At 45.7% G+C, this 14,975-nt stretch overlaps 1 protein-coding gene across 2 annotated transcripts in view; it reads right to left on the reverse strand.

Moving 5' to 3' along the window:
* PRKACB (protein kinase cAMP-activated catalytic subunit beta) overlaps window positions 1-14,975 on the reverse strand; it is a 288,944-nt gene that overhangs the window by 115,710 nt on the left and 158,259 nt on the right. The window lies entirely within an intron of this gene.

Raw genomic sequence — 14,975 nt, forward strand, 5'->3', positions numbered from 1 at the left:
TAACACCAGCACTGACCTAACAAGCATTTGCAATGCAATAGGTCTCGCATTACTGATAGTTTGAGGTATTGGCATTGCAAATAATAATGCAACGCCAATAGCTCATATTTTCAGTTAAGCGAGACCTAGTGCATTGGAACAGCTTGCCTAGTGAGCCAAGAACCAGCATTGTATGTCTCAGTGCAGTACCACAAGCTGCTCACAGAGGTCCCTAGTGAGCAAGGTACCAGCACTGCATGTCTAGGTGCATACTGCAAGATGATCCTAGAGGTCCCTAGTGAGCAAGGCACCAACACTGAAAGTCTACAAAGTTGGATTTATTAGCATTATAAATGGCATTTTTTTACCTAGGCATGTTTCAGGGTTCAGTACCATATGTGGCCAAAAGAGGACCTATTTTGGTCACATATGGTACTGCACTCTGCAGAAGATATGGTAAATCCACCCTATCCATAATGTACTGTATGCAAGACAGTACTACGAGTACATTCAAATAGCTATGTTCATATATACAATTAGTAGCTTTGAAATGTGACATAAGAATTATTGCATTTATTTCGGATTCAGTTTCACTTTGTGTGGAGCAGTTGAAGGGAAATTTAAAGACGGTCTCACATAAATGTGAGATGTTCTAGTGAGTGAAGTAACCACTGCCAGCCTAGCTTAGGACCAAGTGTGTGTCCCGCTTGAAGCCATTTAAGAAAATAGTGCCTTGAGGCTCTAAATAAAATCTAGGGAGTAACAACACATGTAACAGGGGTGTCCTAATGGGAGGTTACAAGAAGAGACAAGGCAGTACGAAGGAGGGAGTACTAAGCCTATTGACCAGTGAAAAGCCACAATTTACAAAGGACAGGGACAGGAGCAAATTAAAAAGATGGGTATGAAAGTGGGCAGCGCTTTATGCCAATATCCTGAATACAGTATGTCTCGAAGAGACAGCGCAAGCGCTGTCTAGTCAACACATAAAAACGGCACTATACCTCATGCAATCCACAGGGTTAGGCCAACACCCTCACTGGCAGCGAATGTAAACATTGACATCACTCATATCACACTGACTGACTACTATCAGGTAAAAGTTACAAAATATCAAAAAGACCAAGGAGGAAGCCTTAGGCCTTCATTACAAGTGTCTAGTTTTTCTTGGTTTTTTGAAATATCTCTTTGCACAGGGATCACGATTACTACTGATGCCAGGTTTAGTATGAAGTCTGCACCCACATATTAAATTGGACAGATAAAACCTGCAGAAATTTAAGAGGGGGAAAAGCCCAGCTGATACTCACACATGCATATCTCATGCAGAAAGGACAAAAATCTGCACGTTATTTCCAATTAGAATGGGAAATGTGTGTAACTGACACCAGTAAGACAGCAAACCCCGGGATATAAGATTTTACCATTTGTGATAGTAATCATATAACCTTTAGGGGCACTCATAATCAAAGTCTTAGGCAACAAAAGGGCTAATGGCTTAACTGACGAATGAACAATTCAGGACTAAAAAAAGAACTCACATGCTCATTAGTCATTTACACTTGGCTCCTTTCAATCAAAGTTTGTAGAAACCAAATCACCAAGTGAACGATCTCAAAAATATGAAAAGATGCAAGAGTGGCAATCGCATCCACCCTAGTTCCGAGTCCATTTTAAGGTCTCGCCTAGCGTTGCAGCGCATGCGCTGCTCACTCTGCGAGGCTTCTTGTTATCAGGATTTTTTGGAAATTAAGTTTAAGCCCCACCCATCATTCTGATTGGGTTGCGTCAGTGTTTATGATGAAAGCTGGCTTCCCATTAAAAAGGAGGCTTTTTGGTTACCGCCCTGCCCATCCAGACTCTATCGTGTACTGACGGTGTTACACGGTGTCCTTTATAACTCCGTACGCACTATGTTTCTCCAGTCTGTCCCGTGTTGTCTCCCGACCACCAGTTTCTGTCCCTCCCTGCTCGATTACTTGCTTCATGGCCGTGGTACTCTGGGGGCTGGGCTGCCGCGTGCCCCTTCTCCCCCCCAGTCATCCAGCATTGGGGGGGCTTTCATCTGCAAATCATCGCGCTGGCGGGGAGATGAGTGTGTGGTGTGTGCTGTCCCCTGAAACTCATTACTCCTTCGGACCACAAACTGAAGGTACAGTAGAGAAAACCTATTTACCTTTTTGTAAACTAACACACAAGGGGCATTTAATAGGGCAGGTGACCTCTCCGTGCACCCGAAGTTCCCGGTATAATTGAGTAGGTGAGCTGGAATTATATCGCTCTAATAGATTACATCATTGAATCCAAAACAGAGTTGCCCTTTAAGAAAGATGTCTGGGAATACTGGGCAAGAGAATCTCCTCCCACATTGTCAAAAGTTGTCATGATATAAATGTAAAGGTACTGAAGTAAGTGATGCGTGGATTAGAGGGTGCCGACAGTTGGTCATCTTGGGAAATTAAGAGCGAAGTGGCCCCTGCTTGTTGCCGTTAGTCTGGGAAGTGCGGCTTTTGCATGGAAGTCTGGGATGTGTGGATTTTGCATGCACACTTCGGGTCAGGCGGGGTTCTAACCTGGAGCTTGAAGGGATTTGTCCATCTGTGACCTCAAGGGAGAGGCTGTGCGGAGCCTTGGAGTGAAGTGTACACCCCGACGTGTTCAGCGGCGTTGGTGTTTGATCGCTGATGCTTCAACTACGTAGTCAGCCAAATCCAGGGTGCTTAATGCAGTATACAGCTCACACCCATCCTCGCGTTTAAAGCACTCTTGTGGCTGTGACTTTACTCTAAGTATACAGAGAGATCTCTCGGGACAAAGGCCTCTGCAGCGTTGCCGGAGGCAGCTGCCCTTTCACCACATTAAACTCAACTTCTGAAGAGGATTTTATTGAATTTGTGAATAGTTGTAAATATATACTGGCAATACGAGAAGTGGTTAATTTTCACTACTGATGAGATGGTGAGTTAGTGTGCCTGCTGCAAAGACAATGGTTCAAGGGGGCACCGTAGCATTTTATTTTGTTGTCGTTGATTAAATATCATTAAATTATCGCTGCGCTTGCGTTTAAGCGCTACACAAAACAATAACTCCTATTAGCTATGTGCCACTTATAAACATGGGTATGTACCCAGTGGACCTCGGCAGAGCGAGGCTTTCTTGTTCCTTCTATCACCCATGGCACACCTCTTTACAGTGTGTGACATCGATAGCAGGCAGCTCTGAGCCTACGTATGCCTCACACCCGCCTTGACATATGGGTTAGCTGGAATGGGCATCCAAAGTTGTGCTGGCTGTATAAATTCAAAGGACACACACTGTCTGCTTTATATTAAGCACCGGCTCTGGCAGCTCTATCAGCAGGTAATCTTTTAAAATGGCAGCGGGCCCGCCACTAGAACAACAAGCATTTGCAATGCAACAGGTCTCACATTTACACAAGTTTGAGCTATTGGCATTGTAAATGACAATGCGTTTAAAACAAAAACATAAATAAAAGGCATTGTCATTTACAATGCCAATAGCTCAAACTTGTGTAAATGTGAGACCTGTTGCATTGCAAATGCTTGTTTACTATCCACATGACCTCTTCCCTTATGAGGAAACACTGATATGCATTACAGTTAAAATTCTGGGCTACAGCTGTGAGGATCGCAAGGTTGGGCCACTGAGTAGGAATAGATAATTGATTAGGTGCCCACATAACGTTTTCATATTTGTTAGTCACTTATCAAGGAGATGGACCCTAGATCACAAAGGGTCCTCAGAGAAGACACTAATGAATGTGGCTCGCTGCTATAACCTATGGACGCATAGAGCAATGCTGAAACGTTCGACACGAACTGTAAGGTAGCATTTCAGGCCATCAACACACTCTGCACAATGCATAGGGACATGAATAGAAACTATATTCAATAGATTCAAAAGAGCAAATTAAAAGATTTTGTAATCTTTCTGTGGTGCTTTACATGTGCTGCTGCTGCCTCAGTTGCCCTTGTGTCACCACAGTTAGATCCGCATGAAAGGGCAGCATTTATAGCAGCCACATTATAGGAATATCCATGATAGGCGAAATGCTTAAATGAAAATAATACAACCCTGTCTCGCTCAAAGACAGGTCTTCAATTGCAAAGAAAGCCACATTTCCAACATGGGGAACCAGTATTCGACACAATAACAATGATGGCCAAATGACACAAGTACAGAGATTTTTTGTTTTCATTTTCACTTATTAGGTCTAGCTTTATCTGCAAGAAATGCTGTATACAGGGTACAGACTTTAAAAGCTATGCCCGTTTTCAAGGACTGCCCCGGTTACATGTGTTGTTACTCAGAGCTTGAGAGCACTATTTTTTCCTTTAAGCTGGAGCATTCAAGACCAGTGCTCGTGGTTTACAGAGATCTATTTTAAACAGGGCTATAAATCCTGCTCTTATCTTGCCGCCTTTGCTGTGTATTTAGAGACTGATGTCTGTTTCGGCTGCAGCTGCCTCCTTGCTCCTGCTTTTGAAATGCATGGCCTGGCGTCACGGTCCCCGACTTCCGATGGGTGCTACTGCCTCCATCTCAGAGGTCAACAAGCATTTGCAGTGCATTAGGTTTTGCATCTGCCTTATATTTATGTGATTTGAAAACCAGCAAGCGGTGCGTGCTTTTAGTTGTTGCTTACGTGAAGCAAGGCTGGCAGTAACTGCGCTTCTTTTACTGCCAGCCTTGCTTCTCGTAAGCAAAGGCTGTAAGTACAAACTGTGTGTTTACGCACCACTTGCAGGTTTTCAAAACATATAAATAAAAGGCAGTTGTTTACAATGCCATTAGCTATGACTCTCGCAAATGCAAGGGCTATTACATTGCAAATGCATGGGATTAATTATAAACAGAATGGACTATGGTAACGCCCTATTGCTTTCAATAAATGAAAACCTTTTAAATAGGTTTCAGGTCCTGCAGAACACCGCAGCCAGGCTAGTCCTTGACCTTTCGCAAAGATCTTCCTCTGCCCCCTGTTTAAAAGCTCTCCACTGGCTTCCAGTGAAAAATGAATCCTTTTTAAAATCTTGTGCTCGACTCATAAGTATATGTATGGAAACAGTCCAAAGTATTGGTTGCAGAAGTTAAGCTGGTATCAGACATGCAGAACGCTCAGATCCAGTAATGAGGCATTGCTTACTCCCATTAGAATCCATACTGCCAGGAAAGGGGGTCGATCTTTCTCCTTTCTTGCTCCGGCATCTTGGAATAAAATGCCCTCATATCTGCGTATCATCTCCGAACACAGCTGCTTCCGTAAGAAGTTGAAGACATGGCTTTTTGAAAACTAAGCTATCACTTCATCATCTCTTTGTCAGAGCCGTCTGCAAGCGCCATGAGACTCTTGGAAGTGATATGTGTGTGATACAAATGTCCCTGACTTGACTTGTACAAAGCTTCTGCTCGAGTTAAACAGTAGTAAATCATATTATGGCTATCCCATCAAAATGTATTGGATTCTCCAAGTACTGCTCCTATGTTCAAAGTATCTGATGGTTCACTCTAGAAGAACATTTTTATTTGGCATTCAGTGCAGAGTACTGATCAGGGCAAAGTATGTTTATATTGTGTTCACTTACATTTTAGACCTTAGGTGTGCTGCAGCCCAGTTAAATGTGGACAGCCTGTTTTTGTTTTTAAACATGATGGCAAGTTCACTCTACAGCAGAACTCCACCGCTGCATGCCCAATGGTAGTGTGCAGCAGGTGCTTCTTTAATACTTGTCAGAATCTTAAGAACTATTCAAGTGATAAGGCTGCAGAAGGGAGTTTCCCAGTGGTACCTGGGACACTGAGCAACCTTCTTCTGAAGCCTTTATATTCTAGTTTGGCAGATGAAGACAAGACCACAGGCAGCAGGTCTGTTCGTTTTGATGAAACAAGTATCCTCATCCTCGGATCCAACCCTTCGGCCTGGGACGACTCCTGGTGGCCGACAGCACTTGGAACCGCTCCAACACCCACTGACCACGCACGCAACCTAGGGGTCATCCTCGACTCCACCCTCTCCATGACTAAACAGGTCAACGCCGTCTCCTCCTTCAACACCCTCTGCATGCTCCGTAGGATCTAGAAGTGGATCCCCACTGAAACGAGAAGAACAGTCACCCAGGCCCTTGTTATCAGCAGGTTGGACTATGGAAACGCCCTCTACGCAGGAGCCTCGGCCAAACTCCTGAGACGGCTCCAACGCATCCAGAACGCCTCTGCACGCCTGATCTTCGACATTCCTCACCGCAGCCACATCACACCCCACCTGAGAGACCTGCACTGGCTCCCGGTCAACAAGAGGATAACCTTCAAGCTCCTCACCCATGCACACAAGGCACTCCACAACACCGGACCAACGTACCTCAACAGACGACTCAGCTTCTACACCCCCACCCGCCAGCTACGCTCCGCCGACCTCGCCCTCGCTACAGTCCCCAGCTTCGGAAGAGCGACCTCAGGGGGCAGAACGTTCTCCCACCTCGCCGCCAAGACCTGGAACACCCTCCCCATCCATCTACGGCAGACCCAATACCTGCTGACCTTCAGAAAACTCCTCAAGACCTGGCTTTGAGCAGTAGCAGCATTCCCTACCCGAGTGAGTAGTGCGCTTTACAAATTATATGATTGATTGATTGATAGAATAAGTATTCTGGAGAATGCAAGGACTTCTAGACAATGCAGAGTATCTTTATTTGCACCTTTTCATTCAATGGAAGCCAGTGGAGTGTCTTCAAAGCATGTGTACTGTTGCTATTTCAGCAACGTCCAAATATGAACTGAGTAGTGTAGTGCGAAGGGTATTTTGTAGGGTATCTCCATTAAAATGTTCTGTTTTGAAGCACTGAAACCACTGTCACCTGGTGCAGATGATGAATTACACTGAGGTTGCTTGTTTTAAATACAAATGCCTCTATAGTTGCAGTTTTTTATCCAATACTCAATAATCCAATCAGAATAACAAATGCAGGGTGTCAAACCTTAAATGCTCTCTATATCCAAGGAACATGGAAACGAAACCATGGATAGAGAAGCTAAAATATAGATTATACACAACCACGGCCAAGAGGACAAATTAAAGCTTACCCCTGGAAAAAAACAATAGCAGATGCTATCATCTTAAGTACTGATCAATGTAAATCTTTCGGGGTAAAGATAGTAAACTCCTTGATAAACTACAAATAAATGATTTTAAATCCAATTCCAGAAAAATAAAGTTGGGGTTATAACCGCAAAGTATGCCACAAACGCTGGGAACTCTTCTCTTAAACAGGAGGTGGGCAGTGACTCTCCTCGACAGTACATCAAAAGTCACTCTAGTGCGCCAGAATCTCCAGGAGTTTCTAACAGTGACCGCAACAGATAACTTTGTTACAGCTGAAATGCCAGACAGCTGTCCCCCCAGAAAGATTATATAATTTGGATATACAGATTGAGGGGGACGTACCGTGCACCATTAAAATAATATTTGTGGAAAATGTAATTTTATCATACAAAATTCTTTTAGCAGGTGGAATGGCCGCCCGTAATTTGTCCAAACATCCCCACAAAGTGAGGATGTCATACTTCTTTCTTTCTTGCGCTTACCAGTGATGAAGTCAAGCAAGCCTATGCAGCTGAATGGGCTCCTGCACTAGCCCCTTGCAATCATGTTGACTGGGATAAGGACTCTCCTGATCATGTGACACCAATACGGTCGAGCCACAAGTGCAAACACAATATCCAATAAAACGGAATGCTAAAACATCTCTTAGAGAAATAGTCTCCCAGATGGAGTACCGGGGAATAGCTGAACCCTGTGTCTCTCAAATGAATAATCCTCTTTTTCTTGTTCTGAAACCGATCATTCATATCACATAGTCTTAGACTATGGATATTTAAACAGTGATACACGCACATTTGGACTACAAAATACAGTACAGCACTTACAAATAATATAGGGCCAGATGTACGACGGGTTTTAGACCCGTATGCGCCTGCAAAAAACCTCTGGCCCATGTACTAATCCTATTTTGCCAGCCGCAAATTGATTTACGACTCGCAAAACAGGTTTAGCGACTCGCTATTAGGAAGAGGCGTTCCAAGGGTCTCCCTTCCTAATAGCGACTCCAAAGGTATGTATAAATGTTTTGCGACCGCAATTGTGATTGCAAAACAGTTGCAGTTTACCACCCTTCTCAGAACGGTGGTAAAGCACTTGCAAACGGGAAAGGGTCCCCAGGGGACCACTTCCCCTTTGAGAATGCATGCAGAAACATTTTTTAAGGGCAGGCAGTGACCTTAAAAAAATAAAACTGAAAAGTTTCATTTTTATTTTTTAAATGCATCCTGTTTTCCTTTAAGGAAAATGACTGCATTTAAAAAACAAAAACTGCTTATTTAAAACTAGTCCCAGACATGGAGGTCTGCGGACCCCAGTAGGCCACCATCCTTGGGAGTGCCAGCCATTCCCAATGGGGTTGCAAATTGCGACAGCCTCATTAATATGCATGAGGCTTGCAATTTGCGACCCCAGTGGGACACACGAATTGGCGGGTCATACATCTGGCCCATAGTCTGTAAAAAACATAAAACAACCTTGGACATTTTTCTGTCAAAATATAGCGCCTGAAGGCAGAGACGGGACAGTCTTCTCGACACTCTGCTTTCAGCATAATTTGTCACAACTCCCTATGGTGCATAAAAGAGTCCTGGGCTGTTTGCTGCCTGCATAGTGTCAATTCTACAAGATATTGACGCAGACGCATTTTCCTATGTAGATGATAGCTACCCCATGGAGCACACATTTGGCCAGAGTGGAACACATAATCCTGGCATTGACGGATTATGGCTATAAATTTAAGTTTAAGAATTCTAATATAGCATCTGTAAGTTTCCTATTTTTGACATATGAACTTACACATGAAGGCAAAAGCCTAGCACAACACTTCCTAGAGAAATATGCTATGCTGCACCCTCCAAACACTCTATGGAAGCAGTAATCCTAAATAGGACTCCTTATTTTGGCAGAACGTATATGCCCAATTTTGCACAGAGCATTAAATCATTGTATGAATTGATTCGCACTGATTTTTTCCAGTTTTCATTGGACATCAGAACACACAGACATACTCAGATCCTTACAGCGTGATTTGCTTGCAACACAACACTTACATACACATGTCAACACAACAAACATGGTCATCTGTGTCATTGCGGGGGTCATCCGCTTCACAGAGGTCACCTTTAAAGAAGGTGAGACAATGCCCACTGCATATAGATTACAATTATATTCCAGTACAGAAATGCATTTTGCTTCCCCTGAAAAAATACTGACTTCAGTGAGGACGGCCATTCTTAAAGAGTGGCCACTTGCACAGTGGAAATGCATCATTGTCGTCACCCCAGTGCCAGCCTTCAAGGCTGTCACAAAAGCAAGTGGCCCTAACGCTAAAGCCCTCCACCCTAGGTGGATACAGTGGGCACATCCTTGACAGCTGTGGATGTAGACTGTGTCTTTGACCTTGTGTAGGAAAGTAGGCTCTGTCTGGAATAGATACACCCACTTCTTGCCTGATGTTAGTGTGTTTTCACTGTACTTCACTAGCATCCTGCTAACCAAGGCTCTAGCATCTTAATTCGATGGTAAGAACTTTGCACACCCCACACACTGGGGTACCATTATAAGTACCTAGTATATGGTACTGAAATACCCAGGGCATTGGTACACCAGGGGTCTCCCATGTGCTGCAGTAATAATAATAATAATAATAAAAACGGGCCCCACAGTTCAATTGAGGACGAAGCCAGCCCTATGAAAGTTGAGCCTAGAACAATCGAAAATGAACTATCGGCTCAGGAAACAGCAGATACTATCCTTAAACAAATCTCGAAGGGAAAATTGGAGGGGGCTCCAGGACCAAACGGGATTCCCCCGATACTATACAAACAGGATCCAGCTTTCTGGTGCACCACACTGATTCCAGTATTCAACGAAGTAAGGGAATCAGGAAAAATACCAAGATCATGGAGTGGCTCGATAATAAGCCCAATATACAAACAAGCATTTACAATGCAATGGTTTCGCCTTTGGAAAAGTTAGAGCTATTGGCATTGTCTCAGAGCCACACACACACCCACACCCAGAGCCACACACACACCCACACACCCAGAGCTACACACACCCACACACCCAGAGCCACACACAAACCCACACACCCAGATCCACACACACACACTCAGCCACACACCCACACACACCCACCCACACACCCAGAGCCACAGAACAAGACGTTTGAAGCAGCACCGATATCCTGTTTTTAGAAACTTTATCGCTTGTTATTTTAAAAGTACAGCTAACATGTTGGCAACGTCATACCGGTACCCGACACCAATCCCGCTCGATCACAAATGACAAATACATTTACATTTATCCTTCATGTACTACATTTGCACCTCTGTATCCACGCTATTCCAGTTTAATCCAAAAAATGAACAGTAAAGTAACTATCGTGCACCGTTTGCCTTATTTGTGGCTCTTTCTATGTCCTATTGTAAAACACTTCTCCGTACGTTTGAAATACATTAGCATCGCCAAACAGGGAATGCTGGAGCCGTTTCCTGAATCTCAGTTAGATAAACATATACATCAGTCAAGGCTCTTTGAATTGGAAGCAAGGAGTTAGCTGAATTTTGCCACAAAGACAAACATCACTTGATAGACTTTCAGGTAGTGTGGTTTCCGCAGTCTACGGTTTAAAAAAAAACTTCAACAACACTGGAGAATTCATTTAAAGAGAAGGCGAGTCTTGGCTGCTGCGTTGCATAATTTAGCTACACATCATGATAAAGGCCCTTTAAGGGGTGATTGTCTATGCTCGATGCATGGGCAGCATGGCTCCTAAACAGGCCCTACAAAAGGAAGCATGACTATGGTTCATGAAGGGCACACTTTCATTTATTAACATACATCACTGGACAGGACAGGGGGGCGAAGTGATGTTTCTATTGCAGCGTTTAGCTGAAGCACACGAACACATTTCAAGACATACTCTTTAAAAGGAACAATGAAGGTACATCACAGATGGCAGTGCTTGTTGAGAACACATGGAGGTCTCCTGACATCTTTAAAATGGAAGCATGGGGGTGCTTACCGCCTTGCACAATTTAGCTAACCTCTGAAAAAATGAAACAAGCCATGCAAGCATAAGGCGGGGTGTTGATCGTACATTTCACAGTTTAGAGAATAAATTAGCATAATGAGACGGACAATTTAAATGGAAGGGTGAACGTGTATTGTGCCATGCAGAGAACACCCTAACACGTGAACATCAGCAAACAGACCTTTTAGGCGAACAGAAGCTGCAAGAATTGGCTGCAATGAACACTTTTCTAGCTGAAGTTAAGGCGACAATAGTGAAGTGAAACACGGCAGACACAGAGGAACTGTTGTAATGAGAGGAGGGTAAAAGTGGAGACCATACAGTGTCTGTGACTAAAGAGCTGACAGGAAACATGCAGCTGTGCGCGCTTATCGGCTCTCCCAGGCTCGGCGTGTGGTTGGTGCTCACTCCTTCGCCCCACCTGAGCAGAGCTCTGAAATATTTCTGCTCTGTCCTCAGATGTTTGTAGATGAGGCTTCCTGTGTGAGGTTGCGGAGACCGCGCACCGAAAACACCCATGGAGATGGTGCTGTCAAATAATAACAAACATGAACTCGCCCCCGCCTTCTTTAATAACACACACTGGTCTTTCAACACATCACCTTGCGTCCTTCCTGGTCAGCCCATTTCTTTTGCACATCTCCATATCGTTTATATCCTGTAGTTGCTCCCCGCTTGTCCATAGCCCCAGCCATAGAACTCACCTCTCGTTCCCGTTCCTCAAACCCTTGACGCCCTCATTCCATATTTGTCCATGCAACCCCTGCTTTGCCCACCCCTTCAGACTTATTTTCACAAGCCCCCACTCCCTACTCACCCCTTCTCCTCTGCGCCGCCCGTCTCTTTCAGCGCTCTGAGGTAGCTTCAAGGCGCAGTGCCTACGGCCATTAACTACGATAAATAAACCCTCTCCGCTCAGAGCGAGAACAGCCCCCACAGGAAACGACTGCACGGAGCCCCTCCCCCTCCCAGGACTGCAGCTTCCATCTTGGAAAGGTAGTCTGGGAAACAGCGTTCGAGGCTAAAGGGACCTCGCTGGGCGCTACTATACACACATGCCCCTACTGCGTGCGTCCACAGGACGACACTTTTGTATCCACCAACGCGCAACGCATCATTGAGAACTTCCTAAATAGTTTATATAAATATGAAGAGCTGCTAGTCTGTATGGCTAGCCTAGTAACAGTTGCTCCTTCTGTGAAGTCTCCAGGAGCAACAGCTTCCAGTTCCTGCAAGGTAGTCGGTCCCAAAAGACGAACAGGAATTTAACACCTGTGCATGAAGGATTGTAATCTGTTGCACTGGCAGAAGGATAGGAGATATTAAAAGCCAATTCGTACCCTTAACACAACTACGATCGGTTCGCTAAATATATTTTCCAAAATTAAATTAACACATACAGGACGAACTGCAGAGTTGATTACGTTCTGCAACAACAGCGTAGTTTTCCGGCTATGGGTATGTTACAAATTCCCCGTACGTGAACACTGCGAGACGGCGACATAACAAACCCCTCGTTGTACCGCGACACCAAGCGCGAGTGACTAATGATAATAAATGCAGAACAACGCAAGATTTAGCGGGGTCAACAAAAACGTGGTGATGTTAGACGATCCCCTGCGAGTTCAACTCGGTCTAACCTTGAGTCTGCGTTACAAAACAAGGAAGAAAAGCTCAGACAATAGTTAGGAGTTGAGCTTTACTAAAGATCTATTAGTAGTGCACTACTAACATGAAGTGTTTTATTTGCACTTGCATGAACAATAACGCGGAGCGACAGCTGTTCACAAAAGAAATCCTGGCTTGTTGAAATACTAAATATCCAAAGTAGTACAAGTACTAAAAGTGGGCCATTAACGTTGAGTAACTGATTATGTAGAGTTGGAAAAATAAGGACCACGCAAACTAAAAACAATTTGGCAACCATAGCTGTGTGAACCAGGAAAGGGGTGGGGGTAATGCGAATGTCTCTTTTCCGTGGGACACACTAGCTAAAACACTACCCCGTTCCCAGATCCCAAACAAGTTGAATCTCGCATGGAAAGTTCCATAGCAAAAGGTCGTTCGTATAGGGGGCTGGGGGGGGGGAAGCTCTCCGACGCCCTGGAACTCTGTAGTCCTTTCCTATCAATACCTCCTGGTGCTCCCCAAATACCTGCAGATCGGCTGCTACCCCAGCCGCCATTTTGTGTTTCCACGTGTTGGGGGCCAGTTCCCAACATCAACAGGCAAAGGGATATCACCCCAATCACTTGTACGGCGGAAACACGCCCGTACCCACTGCCAGAAATCAGGCACTTGGGCCTAAAAAGCAGATTGATAGAGCACCGTCTTCTGGGGAAACACGCCTCGATAATAGTAGAGTTTGATACTTTAGGAGCGGCTCAAGCCGGCAGGAGCACAATCAAGGGACACTAAGAGGTGCATAGGCACACGTTAGAAAGCAAACAAACAGGCCAAGGGAGCCCTTCCGTTACTTACCGGTAGACGCCATCTTTCCCTCTCCAAATGCTCGTCCTCCCAACGTCCACACTGACTGCACACGGTCGCGCAAGCGCACACCTCACAAGACCCGGCGAGTCCACTTCATGCAGGGCAGAGGGAGATGCGGTAGTAACAAACAAACCAGAGTCGCCAGCCTCGCTGTCCCCTCTACAGAATGCACATTTTCGGGGGTCAGAAGATATGCACGGGTGGATATGCTTGGTTTGCAGACAGTGGTTTAGTCTAGCAAAGTCAGGGATCGACTTTCATAACACGCATCGGTGTGAAACGTAGACTCTGAATAGGCGGGTCTTCTATGACGTCAGCACAAGGAGACGGCAGGCATTGCAAGGTGAGATGGTTTCCTCCAGCGCCGATTGTCGTCTCTATGTTTCTTTAGTCAAAAGTTTTTGTAGTGATTCTTCAAATGTGTCAAAGCAGGTATAAATACACTTTTGTAGGGAGTAAACAAAATGCGCTTATATAGTTTGTTAAATAGCCTACGAGCGGTTCATGCAGGGAGGAGGGCGGGAGAGGACACGGTCGGCGGGAGGAGGGCGGGGGAGGACACGGACGGCGGGAGGAGGGCGGGAGAGGACACGGTCGGCGGGAGGAGGGCGGGAGAGGACACGGAGGGCGGGAGGAGGGCGGGAGAGGACACGGAGGGCGGGAGAGGACACGGACGGCGGGAGGAGGGCGGGAGAGGACACGGACGGCGGGAGGGAGGCGGAAAACGTGCACAGGACAGCGAGGGGGCGGGGAGGCACACGGAGGGGGCGGGAGGGGAGGGAACGGGAAAAAACGTAACTCCGCCCTGGGAAAAAATCTCGGGAACGCCCCCGAATCTGGTCCGGCCTTGACGGACAGATCCGGCACTCAATGGCTAGCCTCCATTTATGGAGCTAGCCAATGAGAGCCGGGGGACGTTCCCGAAGTGCTTAGTGTCGACATAGGATTTCACCTGCGCTGAAAAGCTGCGCAAAGCGCAGCCTTTCGGCAGGCGAAACCCAAAAAGGCGCTAGGATCGACCCAAGTAGCTACCGTCTGATTGCCCTGATAGACGTAGAGGCAAAGTACTACGCAGGCCTCATCTTGAAGGATCTAACGACATGGGCAACAAAAAAGAACATCATCCCAGCTACTCAGACGGGCTTCCGGAAGGGCCAGGGTACCCTAACAAACATCATGGCGTTAACCCTATTGACAGACGCAGCAAAAACGGCAAAAAGCTCCCTGTTCGTGTGCTTCATCGATTACAGCGCCGCATTCGACCATGTAGATCGGCACAAATTGTGGCGGAAGCTGAGCTCATGGGGAATCCCTGGTCCCCTCCTACAGCAGCTGGAAATGTTGCAC

The sequence above is a fragment of the Lissotriton helveticus genome, chromosome 1_1 (assembly GCF_964261635.1).
Source record: "Lissotriton helveticus chromosome 1_1, aLisHel1.1, whole genome shotgun sequence".
Lineage (NCBI taxonomy): Eukaryota > Metazoa > Chordata > Amphibia > Caudata > Salamandridae > Lissotriton > Lissotriton helveticus.